The following is a 27,682-nucleotide window of genomic DNA, read 5'->3' as shown; positions in this document are numbered from 1 at the left end:
TCGCAGCGGAAGCGCAAAACAACCTCTTAAGGCAATCCACTAGTTCGGCGTTTAAGGACCCGGACACCTTCAAGCGCGCCCGGAGTAATCGGCAACAGGACCGCCTAGCACGTTCCGAGCTCGCATAGCAATGCAGCCCCCACCCTGGTCCCAGCCAAACGGCAAAACCCGTGCCACGCCTACAAAATTACGCATTAAAAATACCATGGGCACAGGCGGGGAAGGGGGCACGACTACGGCACGCCCCAAGACGCGGCTTAAACCGCACTAGGGGCTTCGCACTTTGTTATTTTTCTCTCTTCCAGGACATTAATCTCTGGAAACCTTGTCCGGCAGCATGATTGCCGAACACATGATGCAGCAACCAAGGAGGCAGAAAGCTACATCACACCACAGAACTCCCAGGTGGATTACGATAACGAGTGAAATACTTGCTTTAATATTATTCCTCAACTTGCCCTTGGAGGGGACATAGTCCTACCTTTTGCTTATCACACTACGTGTATCATTCTGCTTTAACGCACGTTTTTGAATAGACAATGCATTGCATTAAGGCTTTTATTGCATTCTTCTTATATATATATATATGTTCATTCATGACATCAAGCACCCGTACACTCTGGTACGGCCAATACGCTAGGGGCTTAAGCATACCCCATAATACGGTGTGAGAAGTCCGAACACTTTTGATAGTGCGGCACCCCGAATTTATAGCATTATATGCATCAGCTCCGAATCATGTCTTGGGTCAATAGTTGGGTTTGCCCGGCTCCCATGTTTTGGTACCTTACGTTCCGCTATATCGGCTAAGGTAGCACTGGGAGAACTACTGTGATTGTGCCCCGGTTCTGCTGGGCTAAGCACCTCAGTAGAGAAAGCTAAAACTGACTGTCATGATAAGGCGAGAGACTGGTCGCTGTTCGAGAGGTTTTCGAGTCCTTAAAGACTTATGCCGCCTAGAGCGAGGAGTCGGCCCTGTCCGGCTTAAGGCGTGTATCGCGCTCCGAGTTCGGCCTTCCGAATACTAGGGGCTTCACTGAAATTTAAAATTATAGAATTATATGGCTAAGTGAGAGTGATAACGCATCATAGTCCGATTGCCTTGTTCATTGTGCTGAGCACCTCCCTCGAAGGACCCAAAAATGGGAACAAGAGTGCTCAGTTTTATCCCGAACACCCCAGCACTCGGGGCATGGGGGCAGAAGCCGACGACTAGCCATCTCTCAGATTTGATAAACAGCCGAACAGAAGGTAATATTTTAAATTCAAACAAGCGTTGCATAGCGCATATGAACAAGTTTTCATAAATACAGGATTACACGAGCAAGTTTACTCAAATATTATATCTTTCGTACACTCATCCGCTACGAGACGGGCACCCTTCAGGACACCCTCATAGTACATCTCGGGGTGGCGATGCTCCTTGTCCTCCGGCAGCCCGTCCTTAATCAGCTCCATGGCATCCAACTTGGCCCATTGCACCTTCACACGGGCGAAGGCCCGGCGTGCACCTTCGATGCAGACGGACCGCTTGATGACTTCCAGCCGTGGGTAGGCATCGACAAGCCGCCTCACCAGGCCGAAGTAGCTGTTGGGAAGGGCGTCGCCAGGCCACATCCGGACTATAAAGCCCTTCATGGCCTATTCGGCCGCCTTGTGCAGCTCGACCAGCTGCTTCAGCTGGTCGCTCAGAGGCATCGGGTGTTCGGTCCCAGTATACTGAGACCAGAACAGCTTCTCCGTTGAGCTTCCCTCCTCGGCCTGGTAAAACAGTGCGGCATCCGACACGCTGCGGGGCAAATCTGCGAATGCTCCTGGAGAGCTCTAGATTCGGGTAAGTAACAGGTAATTTACTTTCACATGCTTGCTTTGCACATAGAATGCCTTACCCGCCGCTATCTTCTTCATCGCATCAATCTCCTGGAGGGCCTTTTGGGCTTCGTCCTTGGCATTCTTTGCGCTCTCAAGGGCCGCGGCAAGCTCGTACTCTCGCGTCTTCAAGTCAAGCTCCAATGCCTCATGCTTCGTCACGAGAGGATGCAGCTCTTGCTGCACCTCACCCACCCGTGCCTCATGCCTTTCCCGCTCGGTGCACTCCTTGGCCGCTTTGTTTTCGGCCTCGGATAGTGCTTGCTTCAGGGTTGCCACCTCGGTCGTGGCCCCTAGCAAATTTACAATGATCCTGTCATTTTGCAATCGCATTCTCTTTATACATATCCATAGACTAGGTATTACTTACCTTTGTTCTCCTCGAGCTGCCTCTTGGCAAGGCCGAGCTCGTCCTTGGACCCTTTAAGGTCCTGCTTCAGTGCGGCGACCTCCACAGTTAGTGCAGCAGAGGCCAGCAGCGAAGCCTGCATACGCATATTGACATACTTATATTAGACTCCTGCGATATTGTTTGATCCTCAGTTCGGCTTTTCTTTGTGAACACCGAACAGAGCATCAGGGGCTACTGTCTATGCGGTAATATTTTTCCCCATATTTCAAAAACTTACCTCAAAGCCTGTTAGAAGGCTGGCATAGGCTTCAGTCAGTCCGCTCTTGGCGGACTGAACCTTCTGGACCACCGCACTCATAATAGTGTGGTGCTCTTCGTCGATGGAGGCACTGCGAAGCGCTCCCAGTAGATTGTCCGGTGCCTCTGGATGGACAGAGGTCATCGGCATAGGCGTCTTGCCCCTTTTGGAAGGAGGCCGCCTGCCCGAGTCTGGAACCACTAGGGGTTCCGGTGCGGTGTTCGGCTGACGGCCAAACTCGGAGCCCTCGGGAGCCTTGCTCCCTCTGCTCCCGGAGTCCGGAAGGTCGCCCTGAGGTGCCTCAGGGACTGTCTCCCCTTGACCCGGTCACTCTTGAGACAATACCTCAGCATTGTCTGTAGGGCAAGGGGAGGTGGCGGTCGGAAGTGGATCGCTATCCATATCCGACGAGCCCAGGGAGCCATCCGACGATACGTCGATACGGGCTCGTGGCGGTCTGCATAGTCATAATTCGGCATTAGGAGAGGCAGTGCGACAAAGGTATGCTATGAGTTACTCTGGCATCCGAATACTTACGACTTCGCCAGGGGCTTGTACCTGAGCAGCCAATCGTCTTCGCCTTCGGTGGCGGTGGTGGAGTAGTCCGGAAGGAGAGTCCTTCCCTTCTTGGACCCTTCGCCCCCCCGGTTGGGGCGGCCTTCCTTTTCTTGTCTCCCCAGACTGGAGGGGGAGCATCTTCATATTCATCCTCGTCTTCGGGGGAGGAGTGCATCACGGAATTATCTATAACGCCCTCGATGCGGCTATATCTCCCACGTGTCGAAGCACGACTTAGAGGCATAACCGCATTGAAAGCAATGTCGCAAGTGAGGTAATCTTCACACAACCGATGTAATCCATAAGGGAAAAAGATACATAGTTGGCTTACAATCGCCACTTCACACAATTACATGAATAAAGCATTACATCATCCAGATACACTCAAGGTCCGACTACGGAACCAAAATAAAAGAAGACTACCCCAAAAGCTACACAGATCCCCGATCGAGCCCAACTGGGCTCCACTACTGATCAACTAGACTGAAACAGCACAAAGGAAAAGATCTTCATCGAGCTCCTCCTGGAGCTTGGTTGCGTCACCTGCTTGGTATCATCGGCACCTGCAAGCTGGTTTTGGAAGTATCTATGAGTCACGGGGACTCAGCAATCTCACACCCTCGTGATGAAGACTATTTAAGCTTATAGGTAAGGTAATGGTATGAGGTGGAGCTGCAGCAAGCGACTAGCATATTTGGTGCCTAACATACGCAAATGAGAGCGAGAAGAGAAGGCAAGGCATGGTCGATAAAACTATGATCAAGAAGTGATCCTAGACCAACCTACGTCAAACATAACTCCAACACCGTGTTTACTTCCCGGACTCCGCCGGAAGGAGACCATCACGGTTACACACGCGGTTGATGTATTTTAGTTAAGATCAACTTCAGGTTTTCTACAACCGGACATTAACAAATTCCCATCTGCCCATAACCGCGAGCACTGCTTTCGAATGTTCAAATCCCTGCGGGGGTGTCCCAACCTAGCCCATCACAAGCTCTCACGGTCAACGAAGGATATTCCTTCTCCCAAGACAATCCGATCAGACTCGGCATCCCGGTTACAAGACATCCTCGACAATGGTAAAACAAGTCCAGCAAGACCACCCGCTGTGCCGACAAATCCCGATAGGAGCTGCACATATCTCGTTCTCAGGGCACACCGGATAAGCTAACCATACGGGAGCCAACGTAACCCAAGTTGCCAAGGGACGGCCCCGCACGGTGCTCTAGGTTGGACCAACACTTAGACAAGCACTGGCTCGGGGGTTTAAAAATAAAGATGACCCTCAGGATGTGCGACTCCCAAGGGAAAAAGGCTAGGTGGCGAATGGTAAAACCAAGGTTGGCCTTGCTAGAGGAGTTTAATTCAAAGCGAACTGTCAAGGGGTTCCCATTATAACCCAACCGTGTAAGGAACGCAAAATCCGGGAACATAACACCGATATGACGGAAACTAGGGCAGCAAGAGTGGAACAAAACACCAGGCATAAGGCCGAGTCTTCCACCCTTTACCAAGTATATAGATGCATTAATTAAATAAGAGATATTGTGATATCCCAACAAAATATCCATGTTCCAAACATGGAACAAGCTCCAATCTTCACCTGCAACTATCAACGCTATAAGAGGGGCTGAGCAAAGCGGTAACATAGCCAAACAACAGTTTGTTAGCACAAGGTGGGTTAGAGGCTTGGCTTAACAATATGGGAGGGCATGATAAGCAAGTGGCAGGAATCGCAGCATAGGCATAGCAAAAGAGCGAGCAACTAACAAGGAAAGATAGAAGTGATTTCGAGGGTATGGTAATCTTGCCTGAGATCCCGCAAGGAAGAAGAACGAGTCCATGAAGAAGACAAATGGACGTAGGCAAACGGATCCCCACAAACGCGACGTTATCAGAACTAACCCGAAGAAGCAACACCAGAAAGAAGCAAACAACATAGTAAACAACCAAACATAAACATGGCACGATGCATAAACAAGTATGATGCATGTCCGGTTTAATGAAGCATGGCATGGCAAAATGCACAAACACTCCTACAAATTAAGTGGAGCACAATATGCAACGAGTTGCATATTGACGGAACACCACATCAATTATTTAGTTCTCTCCCATTTAAGTACTCAACAATATTAAATGTTGGATAACATGGCAAGAGGTGAAGCATGAGTAAAATACACAGTTAGGAATTTTAAATGAGGCCGGAAACATCAAACAACAATTCCGGTAAACCCTCATACGCGTTTAGCAATTTAATGCAACAACAAATTTAATCATTTTAAAGGTTGTTATCATGTTGCGGATGACATGTGCAAGTTTTATGCCATATATATGAAAACGTTGACATGAGCATTATGAAGCGTTTGTCATCGTGGCGGAAACGAAAGGGGTGCCACGACAACGAATCTAAATATGATGCCACGCAACATATCGGTTCCGGTAGCTCATGGAGATGCCGGTGAAAAAGGAAAAGCGACGTGAGCGAGTTGAGCAAGATGGTGGGATGCTCCCGACTACCGAGTTCCCACATGTCGGTGACAAGGCGAAAGAGGGGCAATGTGCACTGACAGTTTCGGACTCGAGGAGAACAAGGGTGCATCTCATACATCACACAACATGCATTCGTTTCGCGGGTCATCGTCTCGGCGGTTATACCTTCGAAGCGTGCAAACGAGGACGGTTCGAGTTCGGTGCAAAGTAGAGGAAGTAGACGTTCTCGGGACAGCGGTAATGGAAGTAGTTGTTCTCGTTTCATAGTCTCCGTAGGTGTTCGGGGTCACGGAGAGGAACTTGACGTCCACGGGGTCGACGGTAGAGGTACTCGTTTTGAAGGTGAACTTGACGAATGCAAAACCCTTCGGGGTTGTCGTGGTACTAAAGGTCTTCGGACTTGACGGATCCGATGCCTCCGGACATAGTGGTACACGTTCGTTTTCGGAGAGGTACTTGGCGTTCTTCGTCCTGCAGTGTAGTCAAACTTGACGTATCTGAGGGATCTGAGCACCGTGGTACTTGTCGAAATCCACATCGGATGAAGTGGAACATCTTTAAGTGGAACTTGGCATGTCCCAAAATCTCCGGGCGTCGGTACTTCGCGAAAGAAACCACGAAGGCGTCCTTGACATACCTGGTTGCCGGTTCTTGGCGGCCACAAGAGGGGAAAAACAAGGCCCACCGGGCAGCAAGGACGTGGAGGTCTCGTAGGAGTTAGCCGTGAAGGGGCTGCTGAGGCAGCAGGAGAAGATGGCCGGTGGTGTAGGCCGAACGAAGGGAGGAGGAGGCACGGGCGTTGATGAGCCTGGGGCGCCGGACCACTGTAGCAGCGGGTCGGGAGACCAGGGAGACCCTGGAAGGGTCGAGGTCACCGGTGGGATAGATCGCCGGAGCGGCGCGGAAGTTCCTGGTGGTGCGGACGAGCCATGGAGGCGATGCAGGCGATGGAGACAGGGAACGGTGGGAGCAGAAGGAGCTCGCGATGACACATCGAACGGGGAGGCCCTCGAGCAAAGGAGCGGGCGACATGGAGGGGCGGCAGCAGAAGGGCGCGACGACGGCGGGGTCTCGGTGGCTGCGACAACAGAAGAAGGTGCAGGCGGGCGAGCTCGCCGGAGGGCGCAAGGAAGAGCGGGATCGGGCGCGGGGTGGAGGAGGATTGGGATCGAGCCGAGGCTTCCCCTAGCGGAGCGATCGGGAGGAGGACGAGGGGGATCGGGAGAGTTGTGGCAAGCGAGTGGGGATCGGGAACAGGGTGGCGGCGCTGGAGGAGGGATCGAGGGAGAGAAGTGGGATCGGGCTAGGTTAAGAGGAGGCCAGCGGCTGGGCCTTAGGAGGGTTGGGCCAGGGAGGCTGGCCCAGTTGGAGATTGTTGAACTTCTCTCCACTGTTTAGAAAAGAAAAAAATGGAGACGAAGAGGAAGAGGAAGAGAAAAGAAAATATTTGAGGGTCCAAATATTTTCTAATTGAGCTGAAAATTAACAAGTAGCCACTTGGCGGCATAATGCCAAAGTGCCACAACGTGAAAGGGGCCATGCAGAGAAAAGATCATGGATGCAAAATAATTTAAAAATGAGAGGGATTTATAATGCAAGTTTGTTGTGGTGGCTTCCGATTAAATGGAATATTTATTATAGCTCCCTAATATTGGGAGGATATGTTATAAAGAGAAATCACCATTGTGAATATCCCTCAATTTAAATGGACCGAAGATCCATGCAATTTATTTAGTTGAGTTAAGAAAAGAAGTGACATGATGGCATGATGACAAGATGCAATGCACATGATGCAAAGATGAAAGCGATGAACCAAACAAATCACACGACGAAACCCGGAAACCCTGGAAGGCAACTGAAGCTCCGGTCTTGGGGCGTTACAACACTCCACCACTACGAGAGGATCTCGTCCTGAGATCTAGAATTGCACCGGAGGGAAAACGGAAGAGAAAAGAGAAGTGGTAAAACTAAGTTGCTTCTTTGACAAACAAGTGAGACCAAAGAACCTTGAAAGGCTAAGCCATTTCCGAGAATAGAATAAACGGAGATGAACGAAGTCGAAGACACTCCGTTAAGAAAGAGGAAAAGAAAGAGCCGATTCGGGTAGCACTTCGGTTGAAAAGAGATGAAAGACTTGATAAGGCGAAAAGAACTTGAGCAAAAAGGTCACAACACTCCGGTTAAAACGAGATAGAGAAGGAATAAGAATGATATAATTTGGACAGCACTCCGGTTGAGACGGGATGCAAAATTTGATAAGATGAGAGAGCTCGAAAGAAAACACGACACTCCGGTTGAATGGATAAGCAAAGAAAAGAACACTATCATGACAAAACAAGAAGATGGGTAGAAGAGAGCAACATCACAATGCCTCTGGAACAAAAGAATAGAAGATAGATAATTGAGATAGGAGAATGGAGAAGAAAATGCCAACTTCTGCCACAAAAGAGCTTGAAGAGGCATCTTTAGGAGAAGGGTCTAACGGAGTTGTTGGAAACCAACCACGAAAGGATAAGCTTGATATGGTCTTGTGGAATACATCTCAAATTATGAGGTGACATCCTGCCACTCACGGGTAAAGAATTGGATTGATATGAACAAGGATACGAGAAAGTATTTCACCGGGAGGATAAAGAAGAACTTGGGTCCTTTATAAGCACCATAGATAGCAACCATCCTTAGGGAAAGCTTTAGGTGAAATATAACCCAAGATAACTCCAAAGAAGAGATTGATGGATTTAAAATACCTCATTCTTAACAACATGTGATTCATGAAACATGAATTCAAATTATCAAGATTGACATAATACCACCTCCTATTATACGGAAGAAAGAATTGCACTCCGGATTGCAAGATGAAGAATGATTGAGCTCCTCAGAAAAGAATCTCAATGAAAAACTTCTAGACGGAATTAAATCCTTTATGAACCAACATGTAGAACCTCCATGAAGAACTCCGGTAGCAAAAGGATGATCAAAAGAAAGGAAGGAGAAGTTGAAAACACAAGGTGAAGCCTTGCGATGATTTAGATGAAGCTTTGTGACGAGATAAAGTGGAAACTTGGAACTCCAGAAGAAAAGAAAGATGAGAAAATGAAATCAAGAATTTTGATGAACCTCTGGAATAAGGAATTAATCATTTGGATGAAACAAGAATAAGAATTACATTATGCTTATCCTTCACCAATTTAATTGATGACAAGCAACGAATTTGGCATACTACTTATTCTCGTAGAAAGAATTAAGATACATATAGCGTCAACTTGGGAAGGTCTTCAATGAACCATCGGTAGGATTGGAACATCGAATAAATTGATATGGTAAAGAAGGAAGAGAAGTCTTGAACGAACCACCGTTTGAATTGAAACACGAATAAATTGATATGATAAACAAAGGAAGAAGAATGTTGGAAGAACCACCGTAAGAATTTAAAAACGAATAAAACATGAAGAAACACCAGGAAGGATTTGCAAATAAACGCAGATGCTTGAGAGAATTTAGATACAAGTGAAACGAATAGATCACAGACCGATTAGAGAATATAGTTGAATGATGCACCGGTTAGTTTTGGAGAAAGAGATGTGAAAGCTGAGAATTAAATGAAACCCGAAATGATGGCCTTTGGGGAAACAAACTGGGAAGAATCTTGAATTGCTTCGGATGGGTGAAAAGAATTCTCACAATCGAATACAATGATGAGAGGATGGCGGTAAGCTAGCATCATGAATCTCTGAGGGAGCGGATAAGATATGGAGGGAAAACTCTTCTTCGGTCTTCAAAATCCGAGAATGATGACGAGAAACACCACCATGAATTATTGAGGCACTCCGGAATGAAGAATGGAAAGGTTGAGCCAACGATGAAAAGAAATGAAAGATCTTGAAGAAAGGCATTTGACTGATGACAATTCATTCTTACGTCAAACTTCGAAAATAATTTTTAAGGATATCTCCGGGAGAATTAGAAGAGTCAGGTAAGATCCTAGAAAACACCTGTGGGTTAGGGCCCACTCAAAAGAAACACCGTTGAACAATTTAAAAGAGGGATTGAGCCAGTTGAAATAAATGGCTTGAATGGGGTAACATCCTCGCAAAAGCTGGAACGAAAGCAGAGTGGAAACACGAATCTCCGAGATATCTTAAACACTCCGGAACAATAGAATAGCGAGAGGTGAACGATTAAGAATTGCACCGGCATGAGAAAGCATTGAAATGAGGAAAGGGTATGATCAACAAAGCTTGACTTGAAACCACCGGAGAGAAAAAATGGAGAATGATGAACTAGAGCTCCATTAGAATCTTCATGAGCATCACCGGATAGAACATTGACGGAAAGAGAAAGAAGAAAGCTCACATGAATCAAATGGATACTTGATTAAGATATATGAGTCCTCAAAGAAAAAGGGTGGGGAGGGTGGGAAAAACAAAGGCAATTTTTGCCGAATGAAATGAACACCGTTGAGAAGAACTGATGATAGATCTTGCAGATGTTGAAATGGTCGGATCCACTAGAAGAGAAGCACACCGGCTGAAAAGGATTGACATGACACTCTCGATTATCATGAAGGATTAGTATCCACATAGGAATATGAAAACCCCGCTTAGGAAAAGGTATGGAATCAACATTTGACTCCGAAGCAACTCGAATACCATAGCTGAAAACAAAAACAAAGGATTGGCTGCAAAATAAGCCACAACAAACATATGATAGAGATTTCGTCCGAAGTTTTCGTGGTGGGGCCTACACGGGCTCGATCGTACAGCACCATCATGTACAAGGCAGTGCACATGACATACAAAGCGTCCCCGAATCGGCACAACCAAGGACTCTTTAAGACACAACGAGACCACTGTAAAACCGACCGTGAATAGGCGGACCACTAGATGTCCAACCCCAATTTCATATCATAAATCTGTCGGAAAGAAATCCTAAGAGCTACTTGAATTCCCACTTATAAACTCCCAAAATTCTCCCGGTTATGCAATCAGGTGTTGGGGATACAGGGGAAGCATAATATCTCACCCAAAACTAGCAAATCCTACATCCAGCTGTATCCATCCTTCAACACATAACCAAGAAACCTTCGGAAATCATCTACCTCAACCTTTGAAAAGCATCCATTATACGAGTTATGGCAATACTCCCGAACTCCCGCCCCAGTACTGGGTGGCATCGAGGTTATCTCACCAACAACTGCATAAAAGAGATTTTCGATGTCGGCAAAACTAAAATCAGGTATTCCAGAACTGCAACGATAAAATTGTGATGACAACACCTCGGAGCTCAACTCCCCGAGACACTGCCACAACCCTTAACTGACAGGAGGCACCAAGAACAATGTTCTCGTCACAAAACCATCAGAACGATTCCAAGATACTCGTGTGATCCTAAAAATTTGTTTTAGTGAAGTTTGAGAAGAGAAGAGTCAAAACTCTACGTCAGGATGCCTCACCAGAGTGATGAAGGGACTGAGGAGTAAAAAGAATTCCTAACTCTCCGATATATAATTCCTAAATGACTCAAAACATCTTTCTAGACTCCACAACGCCAACGATTCGATCAAGCAGGGGGCTCCTAAGGTCGGGGAAGGCTCTGATTACCAACTTGTAATGCCCTCGATGCGGCTATATCTCCCACGTGTCGAAGCACGACTTAGAGGCATAACCGCATTGAAAGCAATGTCGCAAGTGAGGTAATCTTCACACAACCCATGTAATCCATAAGGGAAAAAGATACATAGTTGGCTTACAATCGCCACTTCACACAATTACATGAATAAAGCATTACATCATCCAGATACACTCAAGGTCCGACTACAGAACCAAAATAAAAGAAGACTACCCCAAAAGCTACACAGATCCCCGATCGACCCCAACTGGGCTCCACTACTGATCAACTAGACCGAAACAACACAAAGGACAAGATCTTTATCGAGCTCCTCCTGGAGCTTGGTTGCGTCACCTGCTCGATATCATCGGCACCTGCAAGCTGGTTTTGGAAGTATCTATGAGTCACGGGGACTCAGCAATCTCACACCCTCGCGAGCAAGACTATTTGAGCTTATAGGTAAGGTAATGGTATGAGCTGGAGCTGCAGCAAGCGAACTAGCATATTTGGTGGCTAACATACGCAAATGAGAGCGAGAAGAGAAGGCAAGGCACGGTCGATAAAACTATGATCAAGAAGTGATCCTAGACCAACCTACGTCAAACATAACTCCAACACCGTGTTTACTTCCCGGACTCCGCTGGAAGGAGACCATCACGGTTACACACGTGGTTGATGTATTTTAATTAGGATCAACTTCAGGTTTTATACAACCGGACATTAACAAATTCCCATCTGCCCATAACCGCGGGCACTGCTTTCGAATGTTCAAATCCCTGCAGGGGTGTCCCAACCTAGCCCATCACAAGCTCTCACGGTCAACGAAGGATATTCCTTCTCCCAAGACATTCCGACCAGACTCGGCATCCCGGTTACAAGACATCCTTGACAATGGTAAAACAAGTCCAGCAAGACCACCCGCTGTGCCGACAAATCCCGATAGGAGCTGCACATATCTCGTTCTCAGGGCACACCGGATAAGCTAAGCGTACGGGGGCCAACGTAACCCAAGTTGCCAAGGGACGGCCCCGCACGGTGCTCTGGGTTGGACCAACACTTAGACAAGCACTGGCTCGGGGTTTAAAAATAAAGATTACCCTCAGGATGCGCGACTCCCAAGGGAAAAAGGCCAGGTGGTGAATGGTAAAACCAAGGTTGGGCCTTGCTGGAGGAGTTTTATTCAAAGCGAACTGTCAAGGGGTTCCCATTATAACCCAACCGTGTAAGGAACGCAAAATCCGAGAACATAACACCGATATGACAGAAACTAGGGCAGCAAGAGTGGAACAAAACACCAGGCATAAGGCCGAGCCTTCCACCCTTTACCAAGTATATAGATGCATTAATTAAATAAGAGATATTGTGATTCCCAACAAAATATCCATGTTCCAAACATGGAACAAGCTCCAATCTTCACCTGCAACTAACAACGCTATAAGAGGGGCTGAGCAAAGCGGTAACATAGCCAAACAACAGCTTGCTAGGAAAAGGTGGGTTAGAGGCTTGGCTTAACAATATGGGAGGCACGATAAGCAAGTGGTAGGAATCGCAGAATAGGCATAGCAAAAGAGCGAGCAACTAACAAGCAAAGATAGAAGTGATTTCGAGGGTATGGTCATCTTGCCTGAGATCCCGCAAGGAAGAAGAACGAGTCCATGAAGAAGTCAAACGGACGTAGGCAAATGGATCCTCACAAACGCGACGTTATCGGAACTAACCCGAAGAAGCAACACCGGAAAGAAGCAAACAACATAGTAAACAACCAAACATAAACATGGCACGATGCATAAACAAGTATGATGCATGTCCGGTTTAATGAAGCATGGAATGGCAAAATGCACAAACACTCCTACAAATTAAGTGGAGCATAATATGCAACGAGTTGCATATTGACAGAACACCACATCAATTATTTAGTTCTCTCCCGTATAAGTACTCAACAATATTAAATGTTGGATAACATGGCAAGAGGTGAAGCATGAGTAAAATACACAGTTAGGCATTTTAAATGAGGCCGGAAACATCAAACAACAATTCCGGTAAACCCTCACATGCATTTAGCAATTTAATGCAACAACAAATTTAAACATTTTAAAGGTTGTTATCATGTTGCGGATGACATGTGCGAGTTTTATGCTATATATATGAAAACGTTGACATGAGCATTATGAAGCATTTGTCATCATGGCGGAAACAAAAGGGGTGCCACGACAATGAATCTGAAAATGATGCCACGCAACATATCGGTTCTGGTAGCTCATGGAGATGCCGGTGAAAAAGGAAAAGCGACGTGAGCGAGTTGAGCAAGATGGTGGGGTGCTCCCGACTATTGGGTTCCCACATGTCGATGACAAGGCGAAAGAGGGGCAATGTGCACCGACAGTTTCGGACTCGAGGAGAACAAGGGTGCATCTCATAAATCACACAACATGCATTCGTTTCGTGGGTCATCGTCTCGGCGGTTATACTTTCGAAGCGTGCAAACGAGGACGGTTCGGGTTCGGTGCAAAGTAGAGGAAGTAGACGTTCTCGGGACGGCGGTAATGGAAGTAGTTGTTCTCGTTTTGTAGTTGTACACACTCCGTAGGTGTTCGGGGTCACGGCGAGGAACTTCAAGTCCACGGGGTCGACGGTAGAGGTACTCGTTTTGAAGGTGAACTTGATGAATGCAAAACCCTTCGGGGTTGTCGTGGTACTAAAGGTCTTTGGACTTGATGGATCCGATGCCTCCGGACGTAGTGGTACACGTTCATTTTCGGAGAGGTACTTGGCATTCTTTGTTCCTCAGTGTAGTCAAACTTGACATATCCGAGGGATCCGAGCATCGTGTTACTTGTCGAAATCCACATTGGATGAAGTGGAACATCTTTAAGTGGAACTTGGTGTGTCCCAAAATCTGCAGGCGTCGGTACTCGGCGAAAAAAACCACGAAGGCGTCCTTGACGTCCCTGGTTGCCGGTTCTTGGCGGCCACAAGAGGAGAAAAACAAGGCCCACCGGGCAGCAAGGAGGTGGAGGTCTCGTAGGAGTTGCCCGTGAAGGGGCTGCTGAGGAAACAGGAGAAGATGGCCGGTGGTGCAAGCCGAACGGAGGGAGGAGGAGGCACGGGCGCTAACGAGGCTGGGGCGCCGGACCACTGTAGCGGCGGGTCGGGAGGCCAGGGAGACCATGTAAGGGTCGAGGTCACCGGCGGGCTGGATCACCGGAGCGGCGCAGCGGTTCCTGGTGGTGCGGAGGAGCCGTGGAGGCGATGCAGGCGATGGAGACAGGGAACGGTGGGAGCAGAAGGAGCTCGCGACGACACATCGAACGGGGAGGCCCTCGCGCAGAGGAGTGGGCGACATGGAGGGGCGGCAGCAGAGCAGCGGCAGAAGGGCGCGACGACGACTGGGTCTCGGCGGCTGCGGCAAGAGAAGAAGGCGCGGGCAGGCAAGCTTACCGGAGGGCGCAAGGAAGAGCGGGATCGGGCGCGGGGTGGAGGAGGATTGGATCGATCCGAGGCTTCCCCTGGCGGCGCGATCGGGAGGAGGACGAGGGGGGTCGAGAGAGATGTGGCGAGCGAGTGGGGATCGGGAACGGGGTGGCGGCGCTGGAGGAGGGATCGAGGGAGAGAAGTGGGATCGGGCTAGGTTAAGAGGAGGCCAGCGGCTGGGCCTTAGGAGGGTTGGGTCAGGGAGGCCGGCCCAGTTGGAGATTGTTGAACTTATCTCCACTGTTTAGAAAAGAAAAAAATGGAGAGGAAGAGGAAGAGAAAAGAAAATATTTGAGGGTCCAAATATTTTCTAATTGAGCTGAAAATTAACAAGTAGCCACTTGGTGGCATAATGTCAAAGTGCCACAACTTGAAAGGGGCCATGCGGAGAAAAGATCATGGATGCAAAATAATTTAGAAATCAGAGGGATTTATAATGCAAGTTTGTTGCGGTGGCTTCCAATTAAATGGAATATTTATTATAGCTCACTAATATTGGGAGGATATGTTATAAAGAGAAATCACCATTGTGAATATCCCTCGATTTAAATGGACCGAAGATCCATGCAATTTATTTAGTTGAGTTAAGAAAAGAAATGGCATGATGACAAGATGCAATCCACATGATGCAAAGATGAAAGCGATGAACCAAACAAATCACACGACGAAACCCGGAAACCCTGGAAGGCAACTGAAGCTCCGGTCTTGGGGCGTTACATTATCGGACGATGAGTCCGATAACACCTGGCGTCGGGAACTCTTTAGGGTTCCCTTGTCCTTCTTGGTCTTCTCCGGCACCTTGTAAGGAGCCGGAGTCAGCCTCTCCGTCAGGAGAGCGTCCGCAGTGTCTTTGGGCAGAGGGCCCGGACAGTTAAGCTGCCCCGACATCTCCACCCAGTCCTGTCAAAGGCATGGAGCTCAGACCCCGCACATGGTTAAGCTAGGGGAAATAAATATCCTAGCGCTTGGTGCTTGGCACTTCGCGCTTAGCCCGCGGTCCTCGGTCAGGGAGGGAGGGACCTCAGCACCCTTGAACAGCACCTTCCAGACGTCCTTGTGCATCATGTCGAAGAGCTCGCTCAAAGTCTGGTGCTGGGCCGGGTCGAACTCCCACAAGTTGAAGTCCCGTTGTTGGCACGGGAGGATCGGGCGGATGAGCATGACCTGGACTATGTGGACAAGCCAGAGCTTCTTGCCGGCCATATTCCGTATACATTTCTGGTGTCCGTCCAGCTCTACTGACGAACCCCAGGACAGGACCTTCTCTTTCCAGGAGGTGAGCCGCGTGGGGATTCCGGATCGAAACTTGGGGGGCAGCCACCCATTTGGCGTCACGCGGCTCGGTGATGTAGAACCACGCCGATTGCCACCCCTTTATGGTCTCCACGAAGGAGCCTTCGAGCCATATAACATTGGGCATCTTGCCCACCATGGCTCCGCCGCATTCTGCTTGTTGGCTTCCCACCACCTTCGTCTTGATATTGAGGGTCTTTAACCACATGCCGAAGTGGGGCCGCATGTGGAGGAAAGCCTCACACACGACCATGAACGCCGAAATGTTGAGGATGAAGTTCGGAGCCAGATCATGGAAGTCCAGCCCGTAGTAGAACATGAGACCACGGACGAATGGATGGAGGGGAAACCCTAGTCCGCAGAGGAAGTGGTGGAGGAAGACTACCCTCTCGTGACGTTCAGGGTTAGGAATGATCTGCCCCGCGGTGGGAAGCCGATGCGCGATGTTTGTGGCTAAGTATCCGGCTCCGCGCAGCTTCTTGATGTGTCCCTTCGTAACGGAGGAAGCCATCCATTTTCCTCCCGCTCCGGACATGATTGGAGAAGGTTGAGGGGAAGGATGTGGACTTGGGCGTTGGAGCTCGAGTGCGCAAGAATGGATGAGCAAGGAGGAAGAAGGCGAGGGTAGAAAAGGTGAGACCTTGTCCCTTTATAAGGGCGGACTAAACTATGCACCTCCACTAGCCTGGTAAAACTCGCTTATCCACCAAGCGCCGTAATTGATGGTGCGGTTGGGTTACCCACGTCCGTATTGATGAGAATCCCGTAATAAGGGGAACACGACCTCTGCTTTGACAAGACGTGTCATGAAACTGCCTCGTGTTATGTGTAGGGCTAGTTAAAGAAAAACGGTTCGAATAATCGTCGAGCCATGGCATGATGTCATGTTGCCTAAACGTGTCAGCGGATTAGATTTGTGGAAATATTATTCTCCTTATGGTGGTATGTGGAACTTATTTTGTAGGGTCGGACACTATGCTTTATTTGAACTCTTCTGTGGTATATCCGGAGGAGGAACCGGCCTTGCAATGCCGAAGACAACACTGCGCGCCGGACTCATCGTCATTGAAGCCTGGTTCAGGGGCTACTGAGGGAGTCCTGGATTAGGGGGTCTCCGGACAGCAGGACTATATCCTTTGGCTGGACTGTTGGACTATGAAGATACAAGATTGAAGACTTCGTCCCGTGTCCGGATGGGACTCTACTTGACATGGAAGGCAAGCTAGGCAATACAGATATGTATATCTCCTCCTTTGTAACCGACCTTGTGTAACCCTAGCCCCCTCCGGTGTCTATATAAACCGGAGGGTTTAGTCCATAGGACAACAAACAATCATACCATAGGCTAGCTTTTACGGTTTAGCCTCTCTGATCTCGTGGTAGATCAACTCTTGTAATACCCATATCATCAAGAATAAATCAAGCAGGACGTAGGGTTTTACCTCCATCAAGAGGGCCCGAACCTGGGTAAAATATCGTGTCTCCTGCCTCCTGTTACCATCCGCCTTAGATGCACCGTTCGGGACCCCCTACCCGAGATCCGCCGGCTTTGACACCGACAAGCACGCCACATCAAAAATTTTGTGTTAATCATTTACCTACTCGAGGATGAGCAGGAATTAAGCTTGGGGATGCTGATACGCCTCCAACTTATCTATAATTTTTTATTGCTCCATGCTATATTATCCTCTGTTTTGGATGTTTATGGGCTTTATTATACACTTTTATATTATTTTTGGGACTAACCTATTAACCCAGAGCCCAGTGCGAGTTTATGTTTTTTCCTTGTTTTAGAGTATCGCAGAAAAGGAAAATCAAACAGAGTCCAATTTACCTGAAACTTCACGAAACTTATTTTTGGAAGGAACGCAACACGGGAGACTTGGAGTCCACGTCAAAGAAGAAACAAGGGAGCCACGAGGCAGGGGGCACGCCCACCCCCCTAGGGCACGCCCTCCACCCTCGTGGGCCCCTCATGGCTCCCCTGATGTACCTCTTCCGCCTATATATATATATATCCATATAACCTAAAACTATCGGGGAGCACAATAGATCGGGAGTTCCGCCGCCAGAAGCTTCTGTAGCCACCGAAAACCAATCTAGACCCATTCCGGTACCCTGCCGGAGGGGACAATCCCTCTCCGGTGGCCATCTTCATCATCTCGGTACTCTCCATGACGAGGAGGGAGTAGTTATCCCTCGGGGCTGAGGGTATGTACCAGTATCTATGTGTTTGATCTCTCTCTCTCTCTCTCGTGTTCTTGTGGTGGTACGATCTTGATGTATCGCGAGCTTTGCTATTATAGTTGGATCTTATGATGTTTCTCCCCCTCTACTCTCTTGTAATGTATTGAGTTTCCCCTTTGAAGTTATCTTATCGGATTGAGTCTTGAAGGATTTGAGAACACTTGATGTATGTCTTGCGTGGGATACCCGTGGTGACAATGGGGTATTCTATTGATCCACTTGATGTATGTTTTGGTGATCAAATGGCGGGTTCCGCCCATGAACCTATGCATAGGGGTTGGCATATGTTTTCGTCGTGATTCTCCGGTAGAAACTTTGGGGCACTCTTTGAGGTTCTATGTGTTGGTTGACTAGATGAATCTGAGATTGTGTGATGCATATCGTATAATCATACCCACGGATACTTGAGGTGAAATTGGAGTAGCTAGGTGACATTAGGGTTTTGGTTGATTTGTGTCTTAAGGTGTTATTCTAGTATGAACTCTAGGGCTGTTTGTGACACTTATAGGAATATCCCAACGGATTGATTGGAAAGAATAACTTTGAGGTGGTCTCATACCCTACCATAACTCTTCGTTTGTTCTCCGCTATTAGTGACTTTGGAGTGACTCTTTGTTGCATGTTGAGGGATAGTTATGTGATCCAATTATGTTATTATTTTTGAGAGAACTTGCATTAGTGAAAGTATGGACCCTAGGCCTTGTTTCAACGCATTGCAATACCATTTGTGCTCACTTTTATCATTAGTTACCTTGCTGTTTTTATATTTTTAGATTACAAAAACTATTATCTATTATCCATATTGCACTTGTATCACCATCTCTTCGCCGAACTAGTGCACCTATACAATTTACCATTGTATTGGGTGTGTTGGGGACACAAGAGACTCTTTGTTATTTGGTTGCAGGGTTGCTTGAGAGAGACCATCTTCATCCTACGCCTCCTACGGATTGATAAACCTTAGGTCATCCACTTGAGGGAAATTTTCTACTGTCCTACAAACCTCTGCACTTGGAGGCCCAACAACGTCTACAAGAAGAAGGTTGTGTAGTATACATCATTCATCGGGGTTATGCATGATTTAAAAAGTTTGTGTGATGAACATAGAGCATAGCCAGACTATATGATTTTGTAGGGATAGCTTTCTTTGGCCATGTTATTTTGAGAAGACATAATTGCTTGGTTAGTATGCTTGAAGTATTATTGTTTTTATGTCAATATTAAACTTTTGTCTTGAATATTTCAGATCTGAATATTCATGGCACAATAAAGAAAATCACATTGAAAATTATATTACGGAGCATTCCACATCAAAAATTATGTTTTTATCATTTACCTACTCGAGGACGAGGAAGAATTAAGCTTGGGGATGCTTGACACGTCTCCAGCGTATCTATAATTTTTGACTGTTCCATGCTATTATATTATCGTATTGGATGTTTAATGGGATTTACTATGCACTTTTATATTATTTTTGGGACTAACCTATTAACCAAAGGTCCAGTGCAAATTGCTATTTTTTTTGCCTATTTCAGTGTTTCGCAGAAAAGGAATATCAAACGGAGTCCAATCGGAATGAAACCTTCGCAAGGATGTTTTTTGGAACAAACGTCATCCAGGAGACTTGGACTGGACGTCAAGGAAGCAGCGAGGCGGCCACGAGGCAGGAGGGCGCGCCCCCACCCTCGTGGGCCCCTCGCAGCTCCACCGACCTATTTCTTTGCATGTATATAATCTCATACCTTGAAACCTTTGGGGAGAGAAACGAAACACATTTTCCATCATCGCAACCTTCTGTACCCGTGAGATCCCATATTGGGGCCTTTTCCAGCGCTCTGCCGGAGGGGGATTCGATCACAGAGGGCTTCTATATCAACACCATATCCTCTCCGATGATGTGTGAGTAGTTTACCACAGACCTTCGGGTCCATACTTATTAGCTAGATGGCTTTTTCTCTCTCTTTGGATCTCAATACAAAGTTCTCCTCGATCTTCTTGGATGTCTATTCGATGTAACTCTTTTTTCGGTGTGTTTGCCAAGATCCGATGAATTGTGGGTTTATGACTTGATTATCTATGAATATTATTTGATTCATCTCTGAATTCTTATATGCATGATTTGATATCTTTGCAAGTCTCTTCGAATTATTAGTTTGGTTTGGCTTACTAGATTGATCTTTCTTGCAATGGGAGAAGTGCTTAGCTTTGGGTTCAATCTTGCGGTGTCCTTTCCCGGTGACAGCAAGGGCAGCAAGGCACATATTGTATTGTTGCCATCGAGGATAAAAAGATGGTGTTTATATCATATTGTATGAGTTTATCCCTCTACATCATGTCATCTTACCTAATGCGTTACTCTGTTCTTATGAACTAAATACTCTAGATGCATGCTGGATAGCGGTCGATGTGTGGAGTAATAGTAGTAGATGCAGAATCGTTTCGGTCTACTTGTCACAGATGTGATGCCTATATTCATGATCATTGCCTTAGATATCATCATAACTATGCGCTTTTCTATCAATTGCTCGGGAGTAATTTGTTCACCCACCGTAATACAAGCTATCTTGAGAGAAGCCACTAGTGAAACCTATGGCCCCCGGGTCTACTTTACATCATATATGTTTCCAATCTACAATTCTAGTTTACTATTTATTTTGCAATCTTTATTTTCCAATCCATACCATAAAAATACCAAAAATATTTATCTTATTATCTCTATCAGATCTCACTCTCGCTCGTAAGTGACCATCAAGGGAGTGACAACCCCTTTATCGCGTTGGTCGCGAGGTTCTTGTTTGTTTGTGTAGGTACTAGGGGATTTGCACGTAGTCTCCTACTGGATTGATACCTTGGTTCTCAAAACTGAGGGAAATACTTATGCTACTTTGCTGCATCATCGTTTCCTCTTCAAGGGAAAACCAACGCATGCTCAAGAGGTAGCAGTGCTGATCATGTTTTGCTCGTGAGAGAGGCTTAGTCAATGGGTCTGCAACATTCAGATCCGTATGTATCTTGCAAATCTCTATGTCTCCCTCCTTTACTTGATCACAGATGGAATTGAAGCGTCTCTTGATGTGCTTGGTTCTGTTGTGAAATCTGGATTCCTCCACGAAGGAAATTTCTCTAGTATTATCACAAAAGATTTTCATTGGATCTGATGCACTAGATATTACACCTAGATAGGATATGAACTCCTTCATCCAGACTTCTTCATTTGCTACTTCCGAAGCAGCTATGTACTCCGCTTCACACATAGATCCTGCCACGATGCTCTGCTTGGAACTGCACCAACTGACAGCTCCACCATTTAGTATAAATACGTATCCGGTTTGTGACTTAGAGTCATCCGGATCAGTGTCAAGGCTCGCATTGACGTAACCGTTTATGACGAGCTCTTTGTCACCTCCATAAACGAGAAACATATCCTTAGTCCTTTTCAGGTATTTCAGCATGTTCTTGACCGCGGTCCAGTGATCCACTCCTATATTACTTTGGTACCTCCCTGCTAAACTAATAGCAGGGCACACATCAGGTCTGGTACACATCATCGCATACATGATAGATCCTATGGCTGAGGCATAGGGAATGACTTTCATTTTCTCTCTATCTTCTACAGTGGTCGAGGATTGAGTCTGACTCAACTTCACACCTTGTAACACAGGCAAGAACCCATTCTTTGACTGATCCATTTTGAACTTCTTCAAAACTTTATCAAGGTATGTGCTTTGTGAAAGTCCAAGCGTCTTGATCTATCTCTATAGATCTTGATGCCCAATATATAAGCAGCTTCACCAAGGTCTTTCATTGAAAAATTCTTATTCAAGTATCCTTTTATGCTATTTAGAAATTCAATAGCATTTCCGACCAACAATATGTTATCCACATATAACATCAGAAATGCTACAGAGCTCCCACTCACTTTCTTGTAAATACAGGCTTCTCCAAAAGTCTGTATAAAACGATATGATTTGATCACACTATCAAAGCGTATATTCCAACTCCGAGAGGCTTGCACCAGTCCATAAATGGATTGCTGGAGCTTGCACACATTGTTAGCACCTTTTTGATCGACAAAACCTTCTGGTTGCATCATATATAACTCTTCTTTAAGATATCCATTAAGGAATGCAGATGTGACATCCATTTGCCAAATTTCATAATCATAAAATGCAGCAATTGCTAACATGATTCGGACAGACTTAAGCATCGCTATGGGTGAGAAGGTCTCATCGTAGTCAACTCCTTGAACTTGTCGAAAACCTTTCGCAACATGTCGAGCTTTGTAGATAGTAACATTACCGTCAGCGTCAGTCTTCTTCTTGAAGATCCATTTATTCACTATGGCTTGCCAATCATCGAGCAAGTCAACCAAAGTCCACACTTTGTTTTCATACATGGATCCCATCTCAGATTTCATGGCCTCAAGCCATTTCGCAGAATCTGGGCTCATCATCGCTTCCTCATAGTTCGTAGGTTCGTCACGATCTAGTAACATGACCTCCAGAACAGGATTACCGTACAACTCTGGTGCGGATCTTACTCTGGCTGACCTACGAGGTTCGGTAGTAACTTGATCCGAAGTTTGATGATCATCATCATTAGCTTCCTCACTAATTGGTGTAGGAATCACTGCAACTAATTTCTGTGATGAACTACTTCCCAATAAGGGAGCAGGTACAATTATCTCATCAGGTTCTACTTTCCTCCCACTCACTTCTTTCGAGAGAAACTCCTTCTCAAGAAAGGATCCATTCTTAGCAATGAATATCTTGCCTTCGGATCTGTGATAGAAGGTGTACCCAATAGTTTTGTTTGGGTATCCTATGAAGACACATTTCTCTGATTTTGGTTCGAGCTTATCAGGTTGAAGCTTTTTCACATAAGCATCTCAGCCCCGAAATTTAAGAAACGACAACTTGGGTTTCTTGCCAAACCACAATTCATATGGTGTCGTCTCAATGGATTTAGATGGTGCCCTATTTAACGTGAATTCAGCCCTCTCTAAAGCATAACCCCAAAACAATAGCGGTAAATCAGTAAGAGACATCATAGATCGCACCATATCTAATAAAGTGCGGTTACGATGTTCGGACACACCATTACGCTGTGGTGTTCTAGGTGGCGTGAGTTGCGAAACTATTCCGCATTGTTTCAAATGAAGACCAAACTCATAACTCAAAATATTCGCCTCCACGATCAGATCGTAGAAATCTTGTTACGATGATTTTCCACTTGACTCTGAAATTCTTTGATTTTTTCAAATGTTTCAGACTTATGTTTCATCAAGTAGATATACCCATATATGCTCAAATCATCTATGAAGGTCAGAAAATAATGATACCCGCCGTGAGCCTCAACACTAATCGAACCGCATACATCAGTATGTATTATTTCCAACAAGTCTGTTGCTTGCTCCATTGTTCTAGAGAACGGAGTCTTAGTCATCTGGCCCATGAGGCATGGTTCGCAAGCATCAAGTGATTCCTAATCAAGTGATTCCAAAAGTCCATCAGGATGGAGTTTCTTCATGCGCTTTACACCAATATGACCTAAACGGCAGTGCCACAAATAAGTTGCACTATCATTATTAAACTTGTATCTTTTGGCTTCAATACTATGAATATGTGTATCACTACTATCGAGATTCAACAAAAATAGACCACTCATCAAGGGTGCATGACCATAAAAGATATTACTCATATAAATAGAACAACCATTATTCTCTAATTTAAATGAATAACCGTCTTGCATCAAACAAGATCCAGATATAATGTTCATGCTTAACGCTGACACAAAATAACAATTATTCAGGTCTAAAACTAATCCTGAAGTTAGATGTAGAGGTAGCGTGCCGACGGCGATCACATCGACTTTCGAACCATTTCCCACGCGCATTGTCACCTCGTCCTTAGCCAATCTTCGTTTAATTCGTAGCCCTTGTTTCGAGTTGCAAATATGAGCAACAGAACCAGTATCAAATACCCAGGTGCTACTACGAGCATTAGTAAGGTACACATCAATAACATGTATATCAAATATACCTTTCACTTTGCCATTCTTCTTATTCGCCAAATACTTGGGGCAGTTCTGCTTCTAGTGACCAATCCCTTTGCAGTAGAAGCACTCAGTCTTAGGCTTAGGTCCAGACTTGGGCTTCTTCACTTGAGCAAGAACTTGCTTGCCGTTCTTCTTGAAGTTCCCCTTATTTCCTTTGCCCTTTTTCTTCAAACTAGTGGTCTTGTTAACCATCAACACTTGATGGTCCTTCTTGATTTCTACCTTCGCAGCCTTTAGCATTGCAAAGAGCTCGGGAATTGTCTTATCCATCCCTTGCATATTATAGTTCATCACGAAGCTTTTGTAGCTTGGTGGCAGTGATTGAAGAACTCTGTCAATTACACTATCATCAGGAAGATTAACTCCTAGTTGAGTCAAGTGGTTGTGTTACTCCATCTTGCAGCTATAGAACTTATTGGAGACTTCATATCTCTCAATTCGAGCATTTGCTTGAAATATTAACTTCAACTCCTGGAACATCTCATATGCTCCATGACGTTCAAAACGTCGTTGAAGTCCCGATTCTAAGCCGTAAAGCATGGCACACTGAACTATCGAGTAGTCATCAGCTTTGCTCTGCTAGACGTTCATAACATCTGGAGTTGCTCCTGCAGCAGGTTTTGCACCTAGCGGTGCTTGCAGGATGTAATTCTTCTGTGCAGCAATGAGGATAATCCTCAAGTTATGGACCCAGTCCGTGTAATTGCTACCATCATCTTTCAACTTAGCTTTCTCTAGGAACGCATTAAAATTCAAGGGAACGGTAGCACGGGCTAGTGATCTACAATAACATAGACATGCAAAATACAATCAAGTACTAAGTTCATGATAAATTAAAGTTCAATTAATCATATTACTTAAGAACTCCCACTTATATAGACATCTCTCTAGTCATATAAATGATCACGTGATCCATATCAACTAAACCATGTCCGATCATCACGTGAGATGGAGTAGTTTTCAATGGTGAACATCACTATGTTGATCATATCTACTATATGATTCACGTTCGACCTTTCGGTCTCATTGTTCCTAGGCCATATCTCCATATGCTAGGCTCGTCAAGTTTAACCCGAGTATCCTACATGTGCAAAACTGGCTTGCACCCGTTGTATGTGAACGTAGAGCTTATCACACCCGATCATCACGTGGTGTCTCGGCACGACGAACTATGGAAACGGTGCATACTCAGGGAGAACACTTATACCTTGAAATTTAGTGAGAGATCATCTTATAATGCTACCGCCGTACTAGGCAAAATAAGATGCATAAAAGATAAACATCACATGCAATAAAAAGAAGTGATATGATATGGTCACCGGCTTTGATCTCCACCTCCATCACCATCGTCACCGGCTTGACACCTTGATCTCCATCTTAGCTTCATTGTCGTCTCGCCAACTATTGCTTCTACGACTATCGCTACCGCTTAGTGATAAAGTAAAGCCATTACATCGCGATTGCATTTCATACAGTAAAGCAACAACCATAAGGCTCCTACCAGTTGCCGATAACGGTTACAAAACATGATCATCTCATACAACAATTTATATCTCATCACATGTTGACCATATCACATCACAACATGCCCTGCAAAAACAAGTTAGACGTCCTCTACTTTGTTGTTGCAAGTTCTACGTGGCTACTATGGGCTTCTAGCAAGAACCGTTCTTACTTACACATCAAAACCACAAAAAAATTTCTTAAAGTGTGTTGTTTTAACCTTCAACAAGGACCGTGCGTTGTCAAACTCGATACAACTAAAGTTGGAGAAACAGACACCCGCTAGCCACCTGTGTGCGAAGCACGTCAGTAGAACCAGTTCATGAATGCAGTCATGTAATGTCGGTCAGGGCCGGTTCATCCAACAATACCGCCGAATCAGAGTAAGACGTTGCTGGTAAGCAGTATGACTATTATCGCCCACAACTCATTGTGTTCTACTCGTGCATATAACATCTACACATAGATCTAGCTCGGGTGCCACTATTGGGGAATGTAGTATTTCAAAAAAAATCCTACGATCACGCAAGATCTATCTAGGAAAAGCATAGCAATGAGCGGGGAGAGTGTGTCCACGTACCCCGTAGACCGAATGTGGAAGCTTTTAGTAACGCGGTTGATGTAGTCGAACGTCTTCGCGATCCAACCGATCCAAGCACGGAGCGTACGACACCTCCGCGTTCAGCACATGTTCACCTCGATGACGTCCCTCTATCTCTTGATCTAGTTGAGGACGAGGGAGAGTTCCGTCAGCACGACGGCATGGCGACGGTGATGATGAAGTTACCGGCGCAGGGCTTCGCCTAAGCACTACGACGATATGACCGAGGTGGGTAACTATGGAGGGGGCACCGCACATGGCTAAGAGAAGGCTTGGTGTGCCTTTGGGGTGCCCCTACCACGTATATAAAGGGGGGAGGAGAGGTGGCCGGCTCAAGGGGGTGTGCCATGGGGGGGAGTCCTACTTGGACTCCCGGTCCAAGTAGGATTCGGTCCCCACTTTCCTATTCCCACTAGGAGAAGGAGGGAAGGGGAGGAGGAGAGAAGGAATGGGGGGCTACCCCCCCCCAACCCTAGTACAATTAGGTTTGTGCTTTGGGGGGGGGCGCCACCACCCGGCCGTCGCCTCCTCTCTCCACTAGGGCCCATGAAGGCTCATTAACTCCCCCCCCCCCCGGGATGGGGGGGGGGGTTCCGGTAACCCCTAGTACTCCAGAAAATGCCCAAACCTTTCCGAAATCATTCCGGTGTCCAAACATAACCTTCCAATATATCAAACTTTATGTCTCGACCATTTTGAGACTCCTCGTCATGTACATGATCTCATTCGGGACTCTGAACAAACTTCGGTTCATCAAATCACATAACTCATAATACAAATCGTCATCAAACGTTAAGCGTGCGGACCCTATGGGTTCGAGAACTATGTAGACACGACCGAGACACATCTCCGGTCAGTAACCAATAGCAGAACCTGGATGCTCATATTGGATCCTACATATTCTATGAAGATCTTTATCGGTCAAACCGCATAATAGCATACGTTGTTCCCTTTGTCATCGATATGTTACTTGCCCGAGATTCGATCGTCAATATCATCATACCTAGTTCAATCTCGTTAATGGCAAGTCTCTTTACTCGTTCCATAATACATCATCCTGTGGCTAACTCATTAGCACATTGCTTTCAAGGCTCATAGTGATGTGCATTATTGAGAGGGCCCAGAGATACCTCTCCGATACACGGAGTGACAAATCCTAATCTCGATCTATGCCAACTCAACAAACACCATTGGGGACACCTATAGAGCATCTTTACAATCACCTAGTTATGTTGTGACGTTTGATAGCACACAAGGTGTTCCTCCGGTATTCGGGAGTTGCATAATTTCATAGTTAGTGGAACATGTATAAGTCATGAAGAAACCAATAGCA

General features: G+C 46.2%; 2 pseudogenes; both read right to left on the bottom strand.

Annotated features, from left to right (window-relative positions):
* Positions 1-5,679: 5,679 nt before the first annotated feature.
* On the bottom strand, positions 5,680-7,077 carry LOC147979079 (uncharacterized; annotated as a pseudogene).
* A 6,795-nt stretch (positions 7,078-13,872) lies between these two features.
* The window catches only part of LOC147979078 (uncharacterized), a 44,094-nt pseudogene continuing 30,284 nt past the window's right edge, over positions 13,873-27,682 (bottom strand).

Source organism: Triticum urartu, chromosome 3A, assembly GCF_056163025.1.
Source record: "Triticum urartu cultivar PI428250 chromosome 3A, HENAU_Tu73, whole genome shotgun sequence".
NCBI classification, from domain to species: Eukaryota; Viridiplantae; Streptophyta; class Magnoliopsida; order Poales; family Poaceae; genus Triticum; species Triticum urartu.
This window is presented reverse-complemented; position numbering and strand designations above follow the sequence as displayed.